The 15186-nt window shown below is 44.2% G+C and overlaps 1 protein-coding gene across 3 annotated transcripts in view; it reads right to left on the reverse strand.

The window, feature by feature from the left end:
* Positions 1-15186, reverse strand: part of UBAC2 (UBA domain containing 2) — a 249802-nt gene that overhangs the window by 177287 nt on the left and 57329 nt on the right. The gene's annotated exons all lie outside the window — the stretch shown is intronic.

Raw genomic sequence — 15186 nt, forward strand, 5'->3', positions numbered from 1 at the left:
CATATTTTCTATATATCAATTATATATTGTTGTATAAGTATATATTATTTCGGTCCGTCTGTGTACTTCTTATATGTATTTTAAATATATGTTTGTTTGCCAATTATAATCAATAAAGGCGTTTTAATATATATCTCCTGTCTGGTGTCTCACCTTGCTTTTATCCATATATGGGCTGTGGTTGCACTTACTCGATAACTCATTAAGGACTTAGTTAAGGTCCCAAGGAGGGACAGTGTTTCTGATTGGGGGTCTAAGCCTCGTCACCGCCCTGGAAAACCGAGTGATCCAAGGATGAGCGGCCAGAGAAGTATCATAGAATACACTGAGGGCTGATATCTGGACCCTTAAGGTACTTGGTTTAAGCCCTTTCCTGAATCCCTGCTGTAAAAAATCTAGAATTTTAGGTATGTTAGGGCAATCAACATCGATTGTTGCATCTCCACAAAAGCTGCAGAATTTTTTCCAAATCTTAAGGTAAATTGTTGAAGTTACTGGTTTCCTACTTGCTAGTAGGATGGAGATTACTTCATCTGATAGGCCTCTTGTTCTTAGGATCTGCCGCTCAGGATCCATGCAGTTAACTGAAGATTCCCTGGGTTCTGATGAAGAACCGGCCCTTGAAAAAGTAAGTCCTTTAACTGCGGGAGATGATAAGGATCGTCTACTGCTAGTTTCCTTAGGAGAGGGAACCAGCTTCTTCCGGGCCAGAAGGGAACCACCAAGATCACTCGAGCTCTGTCTTTGAATATCTTCCTGAGGACCCTCGGCACTAGAGCTAGAGGGGGAAAGGCATATAGCAGACCTTTGCTCCAAGACTGGGATAGGGCATCCACCCCTGTCGGGTTCTCCTGAGGGTTCAGAGAATAGAACGCTGTTACTTTCGCATTCCTTCTGGTCGCAAAAAGATCCACTTTCGGAGTTCCCCAGCGTCGACACAGGGTATCGAAGATTTTGCTGTTTAGTTCCCACTCTGTGGGTGACAGTTTTTCTCTGCTCAGGAAGTCCGCAATCTGGTTTCTTGAGCCCTCTAAGTGAACCGCTGAAACCGAAAGTACCGATCTTTCTGCCCAGGTGAAAATTCGATCGGCCAGATGTTGTAACTTCGGATGTCTTGGACCTCTCCCTGATGACGAAGAAAGGCCACCGTCGTCATGTTGTCCGAGAAGATTTTCAGGTGTTTGTTTCTTAGCAAAAACCGGGCTGAACTCAAAACCTTCCAAACCGCATGCAGCTCTCTGTGGTTTGAGGAATTGCTGCCGTCTTTCAGATTCCATTGTCCCTGGAAGAATCTTCCGAGTACCTGGCCACCCCAGCCCTGCTGACTCGCGTCTGTTGTTACCGTGACTGCCGGACTCTGGATCCAAGGGACACCCATCCGGAGGTTTTTTGACACCGTCCACCATCGTAGGGATTGTCTGACTCGATGAGACAGAAGAAATTCCCTGTCCAACGAAGACTGTCTCCTGTCCCATGATGACAGAACCGCCTTTTGCAACAGACGGGAGTGGAACTGACTCCAGCTGACACATGGGATACAGGCTGTCATGATGCCCAAGATCTTCATTGCATCTCTTATTGTCACTCGATTTTTTGCAAACCGTCGAACCTTTTTTACCAGATCGGACCGTCTTTTGTCCGGAAGAAATGATTTCCTGATCTTCGAATCCAGCACAACCCCCCAAGAACTGTCTTCTTGATCTTGGAGTTAGGTGTGACTTTTCCCAGTTCACCACCCATCCTAACTTCTGCAGTGTGGAGATCACCAACTGAGAATCGACCTTGAGTTGCCCCACAGAGTCTGCTACCAACAGGAAATCGTCGAGATATGGTATTATCGTGATATCTCGTTTCCTGAGGTAAGACACGATCTCTATGATGAGTTTTGTGAAAACTCTTGGAGCCGACGCCAATCCAAATGGAAGGCAACGAAACTGATAATGGAATACTTCTCCTTCCTTCTCTACTGCGAATCTCAGGTATCTCTGATGATGTGGGAATATTGGCACGTGGTAATATGCACTTTTTAAGTCTAAAGTGCACATCACCACGTCCTTTCCTAGAAGGGGAATTGTGGAGCGGATGGACTCCATCTTGAACCTTTTGTATTTTAGCCACCTGTTTAGAGGCCTGAGATTTATAATGGTTCGGGATTCTCCTGAGGGTTTTTTTTTATAGAAAAGAGACCCTAGTAGTGACCTGTTCCTATTTGGTGGGGAGGCACAGGAGATATCGCCCCCATCCGGAGGAGATCCTGTACGTTTGACCACATTGGAGAGACTGAAGAGAGACGGGCGTTGGATACAAAATATCTTTCTCGGGGAAGGGAGCTGAATTCTATCCTGTACCCCTGAGATATAACCTGAAGGACCCATGGGCTTGTGGTAATTTCCTCCCACTCCTCTAAGTAGTTTAGCAACCGTCCCCCTATCCTGGTGGCGTCATTTTCTCCGGAACTCTGACCTAGGGTTCGAGGGACCCGGATCTCTATTTCGGTTCCTATTTTCTCCTCCTTTCTGGTAGCTCCATCTCCCCTGCTTTCCCTTACCCCTATAGTCTGATCTCTGACTGTAATAGGGCCTACGAAAGGGCTGGAATTTTTTCTTTTTCTCCTCTGGAAACCCCTTCTTTTCATCAGAAGCTTTTTCCAGTATGTCATCTAATATGGGACCAAAGACCCTGCCCCCCGAAAAGGGAATAGAACATAATTTGTTCTTTGAATGGACATCCCCCGACCAATTCTTTAACCAAATAGCCCTTCGGGCAGCATTTGACAATGATTGGCCTCTAGCTGTGAATCTCACAGATTCAGCCGTGGCATCTGCGAGAAACCCTGTTGCAAGTTTTAACAAAGGGATAGCTTTAATAATAGATTCCCTCGAGGCCTTTGCTGACAATTGGTCTTTCAAGTCGTCAACCCATAGATGCATTGCCCTCGCCACAGATGTTGCCGCGATATTTGTGCGGATCACTGCGGCCGAACTCTCCCACGCTCTTTTAAGAAGACCATCTGCCTTCCTGTCCATAGGCTCCTTCAAGTTTGAGGAGTCCTCAAATGGTATGGCAGTTCTCTTTGATACTTTTGCTAGTGGGATGTCAATTTTCGGTATATCTTCCCAATCTTTGACCTCCTCATGGTCAAAAGGAAGACGCAGCCTAAAGTCCTTTGGAATGGAGATCCTCTTCTCTGCCTCTTCCCACTCTTCTAAAATCATTGAACTGCGGGAAGAGGTGATGAAGAGGTTAATGGCTGCTCACTGAGACAAGGTTAGAGACTAACCGGCTCGGACTCACCGAATGTGGGCATTAACCGGGAAGACCTTTGACGTCTGTGAACGTAAGCCCCCGAACATTTCGTCCTGGACAGATCTAGAGGTTGAAGGCTCCTCGACCTGCATAGTTTGTCTCACCGCTCCTAGAAGCTCTTCTATATCATTAGAAGAGAACAGGTATTTCTTTCCCCTCTGAGGAGGGTCTCTGCACACTTCCTCTTCCTCCATCTCAGAGTCTAAGGGACTGTCTTCAGATGACAGGTCAGACTCCCTCTGTCTCTTCCTGGACCTGGGAAGATCCTGGTAATCAGACTGGGTCGACAGGGGAGTGGCAAGGTTAGATATTGAAGCCTGCACTTCTTCCCTAACCATAGCTCTCATGCTTGTTATTAGAGAGGCCTGCTCCTCCCCCACAATCCGGGCAGTGCAGGGCTCACAGAGAGGCTTCTGCCAGGAGACGCCAAGCTTTGAGGCACATAAGGGACATTTCCTATTCCTTCTCTTCTCTCCAGATGAAGAATGTCCCTAAAATAAATAAGAATATCACTAAAACGGATATTCTATAGGGGCCGAAATAGATCTCACCACAGGGTGAACTCACATGTGCCTGGGACCCCGGCGCTTCTGCGTTCGTCGCAGCCATAGGATTTGAATCCTCCATAATGGACGCCGCCGCCGCTGCTGCGCTATCTTACCTTATATACTTTTAGTCCCCACTCCTCATCAGGAGCAACGAGGATGCCGCCATTGTTCCCGGCCGTGACCCGGAAGTGATGCACAGCGCGGTGAACCGGAAGTTACTGGCCGCCATGTTCCAGCGCTCGGCCAGCGTCCTGAGGTCTCAGCGTACCGCCCGGCTTCGGAATCGCATGCTAAGGGTGCGCCTTGCAGGAGCGACAAGCAGGTACATCTGTGGGGCATCCTCCGAGGTCGAGAGCCCCCGCCAGGGGGAAGCGACCTCCTTACCAGGAGCAGCGCTGCACTGGTACAAGCTGAGGGACCCGATCACTTGGGTGTCAGCTGACAGAGTATACACAGCGGGAAGGAAGAGGCCGAGCCCCCCCGATCCACACTCTCTGTAGGGACAGCGAATCTCTCGTCGTTCCCATCCACAGTGGGACAGGAAAAAACACTGAAGGGTGGAAGGGGGAGGGTCCTTTTGAACTCTCGTGGTTTCCTGTCCCACTGCGGATGAGAAGGATGTCCTCCATGGTGCTGTCAGGTGGTGACCTGGAAAATGAACATTTAACTTTTTTTCACACAAAATGTATTTCAGCTCCAATTTGTTTTATTTTACCAAGGGTAAAAGGAGAAATTGGACCCCAAAAGTTGTTGTACAATTTGTCCTGAGTACGCTGATACCCCATATGTGGGGGTAAACCACTGTTTGGGCGCATGGCAGAGCTCGGAAGGGAAGGAGCGCCATTTGACTTTTCAATACAAAATTGACTGGAATTGAGATGGGACGCCATGTTGCATTTGGAGAGCCCCTGATGTGCCTAAACATTAAAAAACCCCACAAGTGAAACCATTTTGGAAAGTAGACCCCCCTAAGGAACTTATTTAGATGTGTTTTGAGAGCTTTGAACCCCCAAGTGTTTCACTACAGTTTATAACGCAGAGCCGAGAAAATAAAAATTCTTTCTTTTTTTTTTCACAAAAATGATTTTTTAGCCCCCAGCTTTGTATTTTTACAAGGGTAACAGAATAAATTGGACCCCAAAAGTTGTTGTCCAATTTGTCCTGAGTACGCTGATACCCCATACGTGGGGGGGAACCACTGTTTGGGCGCATGACAGAGCTCGGAAGGGAAGGAGCGCCATTTGGAATGCAGACTTAAATGGATTGGTCTGCAGGCGTCACATTGCATTTGCAGAGCCCCTGATGTACCCAAACAGTACAAACCCCCCACAAGAGACCCCATATTGGAAACTAGACCTCCCAAGGAACTTATCTAGATGTGTTGTGAGAACTTTGAACCCCCAAGTGTTTCACTACAGTTTACAACGCAGAGCCGTGAAAATAAAAAATCCTTTTTTTTCCCACAAAAATGAATTTTAGCCCCCAAAATTTTTATTTTCCCAAGGATAACGAGAACTTGGACCCAAAAAGTTGTTGTCCAATTTGTCCCGAGTACGCTGATACCCCATATGTTGGGGTAAACCCCTGTTTGGGCGCACGGGAGAGCTTGGAAGGGAAGGACCACTGTTTTACTTTTTCAAAGCAGAATTGGCTGGAATTGAGATCGGACGCCATGTTGCGTTTGGAGAGCCCCTGATGTGCCTGAACAGTGGAAACTCCCCAATTCTACCTGAAACCCTAATCCAAACACACCCCTAACCCTAATCCCAACGGTAACCCTAACCACACCCCTAACCCCGACACACCCATAATTCTAATCCCAACCCTAATCCCAACCGTAAATGTAATCCAAACCCTAATTTTAGCCCCAACCCTAACCCTAACTTTAGCCCCAACCCTAACCCTAACTTTACCTCCAACCCTAGCCCCAACCCTAGCCCTAACCCTAACTAGCCCTAATGGGAAAATGGAAATAAATACATTTTTTTAAATGTATTATTCTTCCCTAACTAAAGGGGTGATGAAGGGGGGTTTGATTTACTTTTATAGCGTTTTTTTATATCGGATTTTTATGATTGGCAGCTGTCACACACTAAAAGACGCTCTTTATAGCAAAAAAGTTTTTGCGTCTCCACATTTTGGGACCTTTAATTTTTCCATATTTTGGTCCACAGAGTCATGTGAGGTCTTGTTTTTTGCGGGACGAGTTGACATTTTTATTGGTAACATTTTCGGACACGTGACAGTTTTTGATCGCTTTTTATTCCGATTTTTGTGAGGCAGAATGACCAAATACCAGCTATTCATGAATTTCTTTTGGGGGAGGCGTTTATACCGTTCCACGTTTGGTAAAATTGATCAAGCAGTTTTATTCTTCAGGTCAGTACGATTACAGCGATACCTCATTTATATCTTTTTTTTATGTTTTGGCGCTTTTATACGATAAAAGCTATATTATATGATTAAAGCTATTTTATAGAAAAAATAATTATTTTGGCATTGCTTTATTCTGAGGACTATAACTTTTTTATTTTTTTGCTTATGATGCTGTATGGCGGCTCATTTTTTGCAGGACAAGATGACGTTTTCAGCGGTACCATGGTTATTTATATCCGTCTTTTTGATCGCGTGTTATTCCACTTTTCGTTTGGCGGTATGATAATAAAGCGTTGTTTTTTGGCTCTTTTTTTTTCTCACGGTGTTCACTGAAGGGGTTAACTAGTGGGACAGTTTTATAGGTTGGGACTTTACGGACGCGGCAATACTAAATATGTGTACTTTTATTGTTTTTCCTTTTTTTTTTAGATAAAGAAATGTATTTATGGGAATAATATATTTTTTTTTCTTTATTTAGGAATTTATCTTTTTTATGTTATTTTTTTACATATGTGGAGATTTTTTTTTTACTTTTTTACTTTGTCCCAGGGGGGGGACATCACAGATCGCCGATCTTACAGTTTGCACAGCACTCTGTGAGATCGGCGATCTCACTCATCGCTGCAGGCTTACAGAGCTGCAGCCTGCTCCTGACTCGGAAGTACTCCCTGCAGGACCCGGATGCAGCCCCGCGGCCATTTTGGATCCGGGGACTGCAGTGAGAAGACGCTCGGTACAAGGTGAGTACATTCCCTTGTACCGATCATCTCAGGGAAGCACGCAGGGAGCCCCCTCCCTGCGCAATGCTTCCCTGTACCACCGGTACACTGCGATCATATTTAATCGCGGTGTGCCGGGGGTTAATGTGCCGGGGCCGGTCCGTGACCGCTCCTGGCACATAGTGCCGGATGTCAGCTGCGATAGGCAGCTGACACCCGGCCGCGCTCCCCCCGTGAGCGCGGCTGATCGCATAGGACGTACTATCCCGTCGGTGGTCATACGGGCCCACCCCACCTCGACGGGATAGTACGTCAGATGTCAGAAAGGGGTTAATATTCTGGTAAGGAGCCAATAGCCAAAAGGTTCCCAGACAATTATTATCAGCTCACAGCTGTTTGCTCAGCCTTTACTGGCTAGTTTACAGGGGGACCCCTGAAAATAATTGACGCAAGGTGCCTGTATAAATTCTAACCAGCAAAAGCTAAACAGACAGCTGCAGGCTGATATTAATAGCCTAGGAAAGGGCAATGGTTATTGTCCCCCTCTCAGACTAAAAAAAAAAAAAATAGTCCTCAGCTACCCCAGAAATGGTGCATCATTAGCATTTTATGCTAAAACTAATGTAATGTTCTAATATACACTTGTCCACATGGATTCTTTTTGTTCAATTTATTTTGTGGAAGGCTTTAGAGTTTATGTTAAAATGGGTTATCTAGCCCTAGGGAAATTTCTAGCAAGCACAGCAACTTGTCAAACACTAACTTCTCAATCAGGCTTTAGTTTTTTGCTTATGAGAAAAAGTACCAATGTTCATCAGAATTTGGTCGGTATGTCACTTTTTACCATCAAGTTCATCAGTTTTTTTTGTATGTTGAAAAAAAAAAAACACGGTTTCTCAAGCTTTTCCAATCAAACGGCCAGTAAAATATGGACAGAAGTTGCATGGTACCCAAGTGCTGTCCAATTTTTTGAGGACTTGCAGATTTGCATTGCAGAGTTTGATCAGTGATTTCGATCAAAATTGGACACGTCTGTGATTTGATGTTGACTGCTCTATTCACAAATATACATGGACATAGAGTTCTATGCGTGAAAACACACATTGCACTCGTATATGATAAAAAGAGGTCTGAAAGAGTCTTTCTAGTGTGTAGTAGTAGGATCCGCTTTTCAGGTCGAGCAATCATCACGTTATTACAAGTGAGCAAATCGCATCCTTGAGGTCATGTGATGACTGATTAAACCAACAATCAGAGAGTTAAAGGCCTGTAGGTGATTGCATATTTATAAAGTGAGGATTAAAATTTACAAGCAAGCGACATTAGCACCCTCTCATCAGGCTAGCGTAAATTGTAAAGCACAAAGTCAAACCAAAAGCACTAAACCTCTTCTAATATTAGATGCAATACATGTAACAGAAGACATGCAACCTTTGACACATTTATCTAATAGGGGTTTTCCAACCTTTGAACATTTCTGGCAAGCACTTGATTTTGCTGAATATGAATGGTGGGCAACTTCCATACTGTTGGGATTTGGTTCCAGTTGCCAGGTCGAGAGCTCATCAAGAAGATTTGCTACTTGCAATGTTCTATTTGAACACTTTTGGTCATGTGCCAACTAGATTCTCATTGCCTTCGCACAAAATGTTTTACTGAGAGAAGTGCATGACAATGTAGTCAGCAAACAACCACAATTATGCATATCACATATGTGCTCAATTTGCAAAGCTGCCTTCATGACTCTGTTGCCGGGTGTCTCAGGGCCAGGGGCTCCTTCCCTGTCTCTAACGCTAGGGGTGCCCTAGTTTGCGCAGTTCCCTGCATTACTTCTGATGGTGAAGACGCCGGGGCCATGTATTTTGCCTTGGCTCCTGAATCTGCCCTCAGTCTGTACCCTTCCCCCACCCAGGGAAGAGGGGAGTAGTAATGTACCGTAATGCACCAACCAGACAAACAAGGCAATACTAACAGGGATAAAGAAAAATACCAATTATACAAATATACTCACACATACAACAGAGGAATGCATCAGTGAAGAAAGAGGTTAAATTAAAAGTAGAAGAAGAAAGGGAATTATCACACATTCAAAACCTAGCAATAGTCACGATAAATGCACCAAACAACGTCTCCCACAATAACCAACAACGACTTCCAGGCATGCAGCATAAACTAACTCTGACAATGAGTGCTAGCCAGGGCCCACATATTACATAGCAGATGGGAGCAGCTAACAGTGCACAGCTGAGAGCTTATATGCTCAAGGAGATCTCAACAGAACAGATTAACCCCTGCACTGCCAAAAGAAACTTGCATAACATGAAGGTGAAGTGCTTCTAATCAGTGCAAGTAGGAGAAATCAAACGCTGCGGTCTTCTGATTCCTCCCTGTAACGGTAAACCTGTGACAGTTGCACATCTTTAGCAGCTGTTTAATGTGTAGCTATGTAGTTCCGTTCCACATTCCGTTGAGCACATCCAGTCTTCACACCTCCACCATCAGATCGATGTTGATGACATCTCCTAAGAATCGGCCATCAATATAAAATTGCTGGACAACCCATTTAAATGTGTTACATCTTATATAATAGAAGATTTGGTGCTTTTGGTTTAACTTTGTGGCTTTTAAGTTAGGCTAGCCTACTGGTAGGGTGCTGTAACCAATAAACGAGCTCAGCTGCTCTGAGTGGGGCACTCCATCTACACTGGCAGAGCCGCTGAGGTCCCCGATTGGCTCACACGCTGTTGACTCAATATCAATGCTACAGCCAATAACACGCATCAGAAGAAGCAGCAGAGCAGACTTGCCAGTGGACCCAGGGAAGATGAGTACAGTGCTGTTTGTTTTTTATACCAAATTGCCCCTTTGGAAGATAATTAACTGAAAGGGGACAACCCCTTTAAGTCTGATTTCATAAATGTCCAATCTCCATACTTTTAACTATTACATTCCACAAACCATCCAAAAATATCACAATAAGGTTCAATGTCAGTTTCGTGGACTATACTACATTATTTTTAAAAAGTCACTTTTTGTTATTATCAGGTGCATTTTAACTCCTTCATGTCTTTTGTGTCTTTTGACAGATACTGTATATGTCCATAATTGAGAAGGCGTTCCCACAGTATGACATACAAAAATATCATGGTGAAGATGAGGGCCCAGGAGTGGTGCCACCCAAATGATCATTGCAGGGAGCTTGGCTGAACTGACAGCTGAGTAGGTTCTAGCAGGCCATTTGTCACTGTGAAACTGATACACCTAATGAACAACAATAAAAAAGTATTGCAGTGTATTAGACCTGTTATAAAAAAGTCCCATAGTGGAATTAAATCAATTTAAAGGGATATTCCAGTTTTGGAAACTCCTTTTTCACCCCCCTGCAGTTTGTTTCTAAAAAACAAATTGGGCTTTACTTGGCATCCATAGGTCCAGCATTCAGTCTCCGCAGCAGATCCTGCTGTCTGCTATTGTCTAATGTAGGAAGGAAAAAGGGAGAAAATGTATCTCCAACAAAAAGACATAAACAATGTCCACTAAACCAAATTATGAGATCAATAGCAAATTGTGAGAATTCTAAAATATAGCATTTAATAAAAAAATATATTAAAATGATAGCCGTAATTTATTCTAACAAATAGATGATCAGATAACTGTGAGATTAATATGGTTTATCTGTTACACCAAAGAGTGGTATATTTCACCTGTTCAGACAGATATTATTCTGTAATACCAAATTAACAGGACAACAACACAAAAGGTAGGCTAGGAACATAATGTTAGCAAAACATATGGCCCACCCATGTACTATTCTTTCCAGTGAAAGACTTTATAAATGTTCGATTATACTACTCAGCGAACTCCTAAATAACATCCAACCAACAAAGAAAAATGGGAGTATTGAATTCAATATAAAACTATGTTTATTACAATAGAAAATTAACATAAAGCAAAAAATGTAATAACAATTGTACAATGAAAAAGGTATTTTTAGAAGACCATAAAAACATACCAATTTATGTGCAGACCAATGTATGTTCCCTGGATTATACTCTTCTGGAGGGCAGTCCGGTCCGATGGGTGTCGCAGGTCCGGGTCCGACGCCTCCCATCTTCATATGATCGCCGCCCTCCTGCTTGCTTCATCGTTCCACAGCATCGCGCTCCGGCACAAGCGTACTTATCTGCCTTGTTGAGGGCAGAGCAAAGTACTGCAGTGCACAGGCCGCCCGGGTCAGTATCGGGGGCTTATCTACAGCATTCTATAATAAGTCCTGAAAGGCGGTGGCCATATCTTATATCGGCCAAACCTGGTGACAGGTTCCCTTTAACTCTGGTAAAGCACTTGAAGGGTGATGCCATTTCAAGGACTGATCACCACGCTCCCTGCTTGCCATGTTCTCTCCTTTTCAATATTTCTCTACATATATTGATGCCCATGAGATCATCAAATATCTTTGTGGAATATTTTTTTCCTTTATTTATAATTTTGTCATTGCTGTAACTGGAGCATCTCAAACAACCCCACTTAAAGGTTAAAACAGCTCACCAGTGTGACATAAGTTAGAGGTAGAGCTGACCTGGGTCTGCTAGGACAGAAGTCTGACAGCCAGAGACTTGGCCTGCTGCTGCTAGATTGCAGGAGCAAACGCATTAACCCCATACTATTGTAAATGTATGGAGCAGGTTTACAGCACCTTCTCCTGCTATCTAGCATGAGTGCGATGGTGATGGGAGACAAATTCAAGAAACACCCAGAAAAGCATTCTGCAACAATATGCCATTTCATCTGGTTCGTACTTATTGCAACCATCATTTTTGATGACCCAAAACAGAACCTTCAGGCTATATAAGGGCTATGTGACCGAGAAGGAGAGGGGATGAAGTACTAAAAATGAGGACATAGAGGACATAGTCTCCACAATAATCTGATCTCAGCCCAACTGAGAGGTATGGGATGAGATGGACCGCAGACAACTGCTCAGCATGAAAAAAAGAAAATCCTCCTGCTGTGATTCCAGGTAAAAAAATTAACTACCTCTTGAAGCTCATCAAGAGAATGCCAAGAGTGTGCAAAGCAGTCATCAAAGCAAAAGGTGGCTACTTTGAAGAACCTAGAATATAAGACATATTTTCAGTTGTTTCACACTTTTTTGTTAAGTATATAATTCCACAATTCCACATGTGTTAATTCATAGTTTTGATGTCTTCAGTGTGAATGTACAATTTTCATAGTCATGAAAATCCAGAAGAATCTTTAAATGAGGTGTGTCTGAACTTTTGGTCTGAACTGTAATATATATATATATATATATATATATATATATATATATATATATATATATATATACATTTATCTTCCCCCATGCACCAAATTCTTGATTAATACAGTTGTGATTTACTTTTCACCTAAACATTATTGGCCTTTTGTTCGGTTTTCTTATCGTTTTTGGTGTTTCATCTGAATCTACAATGTGCATATTCCAATAAGATCAGGGAAAACCATTGCATGAACAGGTGTGTATAAACGTTTGACAGGTTCTGCTGTACAGCATTATTATATAGTATAGTATAGCAACTATTATATTATTAATATTATTATAGTCCTAGGGCCCTTGCTCTTCCCCATCTACACCTTCGGCCTGGGACAGCTCATAGAATCCCACGGTATGCAGAAACATCTCTACGCCGATGACACGCAGACCTACCTATCCGGACCTGACCTCACGTCCTTACTTACCAAAATCCCTCAATGTCTATCCGCTATTTCAGCTTTCTTTTCTGCTCGCTTTCTAAAACTGAACATGGACAAAACAGAATTCATCATCTTTCCCCCATCTCACTCTACCCCTCCACCAGACCTATCCATCAATGTCAATTGCTGCTCACTTTCCCCAGTCCCGCATTCTCGGTGCCTCGGGGTGATCCTCGACTCTGCCCTCTCTTTCAAGCCTCATATCCAAGCCTTTGCCTCCTCCTGCGACTCAAACTCAAAAATGTCTCCTGGATCTGTGCATTCCTTGACCATGAAACCATAAAAACACTAGTGCACGCCCTTATCTCCTGCCTCGATTACTGCAACCTCCTACTCTCTGGCCTCCCCTCTAGGACCCTGGCACCCCTCCAATCCATCCTACACTCTGCTGCCTGACTAATCCACCTGTCTCCCCGTTATTCCCCCGCCTCTACTCTCTGCTAAGCCCTTCACTGGCTTCCTTTTGTCCAGAGGCTCCAGTTCAAATCCCTAACTATGGCATACATATCTCTTCCCCACTATCCCATAGAATGTAAGTCCGCAAGGACAGGGTCCTCTCCCCTCTGTACCAGTGTGTCACTGTAAACCTGTTTACTGTAAATTATATCTATAACTCTGTATGTAACCTCTTTCTCATGTACAGCACCATGGAATTAATGGTGCTATATAAATAAATAATAATAATAATAATAATACAAAGCCATCTACAACCTGTCTCCTCCATACATCTGTGACAGTCTCCCGGTTACTTACCCACACGCAACCTTCGATCCTCTCACGATCTCCATCTCTACTCCCCTCTTATCTCTTCTTCCCACAACTGCATACAAGACTTCTCCAGTGCCTCCCCCCATACTCTAGAACTCTCTACCCCAACACATCAGACTCTCGCCTACCATGGAAACCTTCAAAAAGAACCTGAAGACTCACCTCTTCCGGCATGCCTACAACCTGCAGTGATCCTTAAGGTACCGTCACATTAAGCGACGCTGCAGCGATAGCGACAGCGATGCTGATCGCTGCAGCGTCGCTGTTTGGTCGCTGGAGAGCTGTCACACAGACCGCTCTCCAGCGACCAACGATGCCGAGGTCCCCGGGTAACCAGGGTAAGCATCGGGTTGCTAAGCGCAGGGCCGCGCTTAGTAACCCGATGTTTACCCTGGTTACCAGCGTAAAAGTTAAAAAAACAAACAGCACATACTCACCAGCGCGTCCCCCAGCCTCTGCTTCCTGACACTGACTGAGCTCCGGCCCTAACAGCACAGCGGTGACGTCACCGCTGTGCTTTCACTTTCAGTTTAGGGCCGGCGCTCAGTCAGTGTCAGGAAGCAGAGGCTGGGGGACGCGCTGGTGAGTATGTGCTGTTTGTTTTTTTAACTTTTACGCTGGTAACCAGGGTAAACATCGGGTTACTAAGCGCGGCCCTGCGCTTAGTAACCCGATGTTTACCCTGGTTACCAGTGTAAAATATCGCTGGTATCCTTGCTTTTGCTGTCAAACACGGCGATACACGGCGACCTAGCGACCAAATAAAGTGCAGACCTTCTAGCAGCGACCAGCAATTTCACAGCGGGATCCAGATCGCTGCTGCGTGTCAAATTCAGCGATATCGCTATCCAGGTCGCTGCAACGTCACGGATCGCTGGCGATATCGCCTAGTGTGACGGTACCTTTAGTCTGCTGAACCACCGCACGACCAGCTCTACCCTCTCCTAGTGTATCCTCACCCATCCCCTGTAGACTGTGAGCCCTCCTGGGCTGGGTCCTCTCTCCTTCTGTACTTGTGTGTTCCTTGTTTTGCTCATGCTTATTGTGCTTGTATTTATCTGCCCCTTTCACATGTAGAGCGCCATGGAATAAATGGCGCTATATAAATGTATAATAATAATTATTATCAGCACACAAATAGTGACAAACTAGTCTCATTTTATAGTCATGATTCCCTATAACAAGCCACACTTGAGAGAAAGCCAACATTAACAGTATTTTCCAGTGAAGAGCCTGCTAAAGGAAAACATCCAATACAAACAAAATAAATGTCTAAATCACTTTCTCATCTTCTAACACTTCTGGGAAGGCTTGTAGACCACGCAATAACAAAACTGGAAACAAACACTTTCACCTAACAGGCTATAAACTATAAATGCTCAACGTTCCAAGCAATCAATAATGATGATGTTTATTAGGACACAGACAGTGACAGCACCTGAACGTATTGCTTTTATTACACTCCAGCTGCTGTATATGACAGGAACTATTCTACATCCTCATTGTACCGTACAACCACTAAGGTGGATTCACTACTTAGGCAGGTTCCGCTCTCTTAGACTTAATATATGGCCTTGTATGAATTTACGGAAGGCTTAATAAAACAAAGGATGGTATTTTGGTCCAGGCACATAACCCTCGCCCAATATGAGTTCTTGCATCTTACAAATAAGGGCAATTAAGAGGCTGATTCCTTGGGGGGAGGATACTTTTCT

Source organism: Ranitomeya variabilis, chromosome 3 (assembly GCF_051348905.1).
Source record: "Ranitomeya variabilis isolate aRanVar5 chromosome 3, aRanVar5.hap1, whole genome shotgun sequence".
NCBI lineage: Eukaryota > Metazoa > Chordata > Amphibia > Anura > Dendrobatidae > Ranitomeya > Ranitomeya variabilis.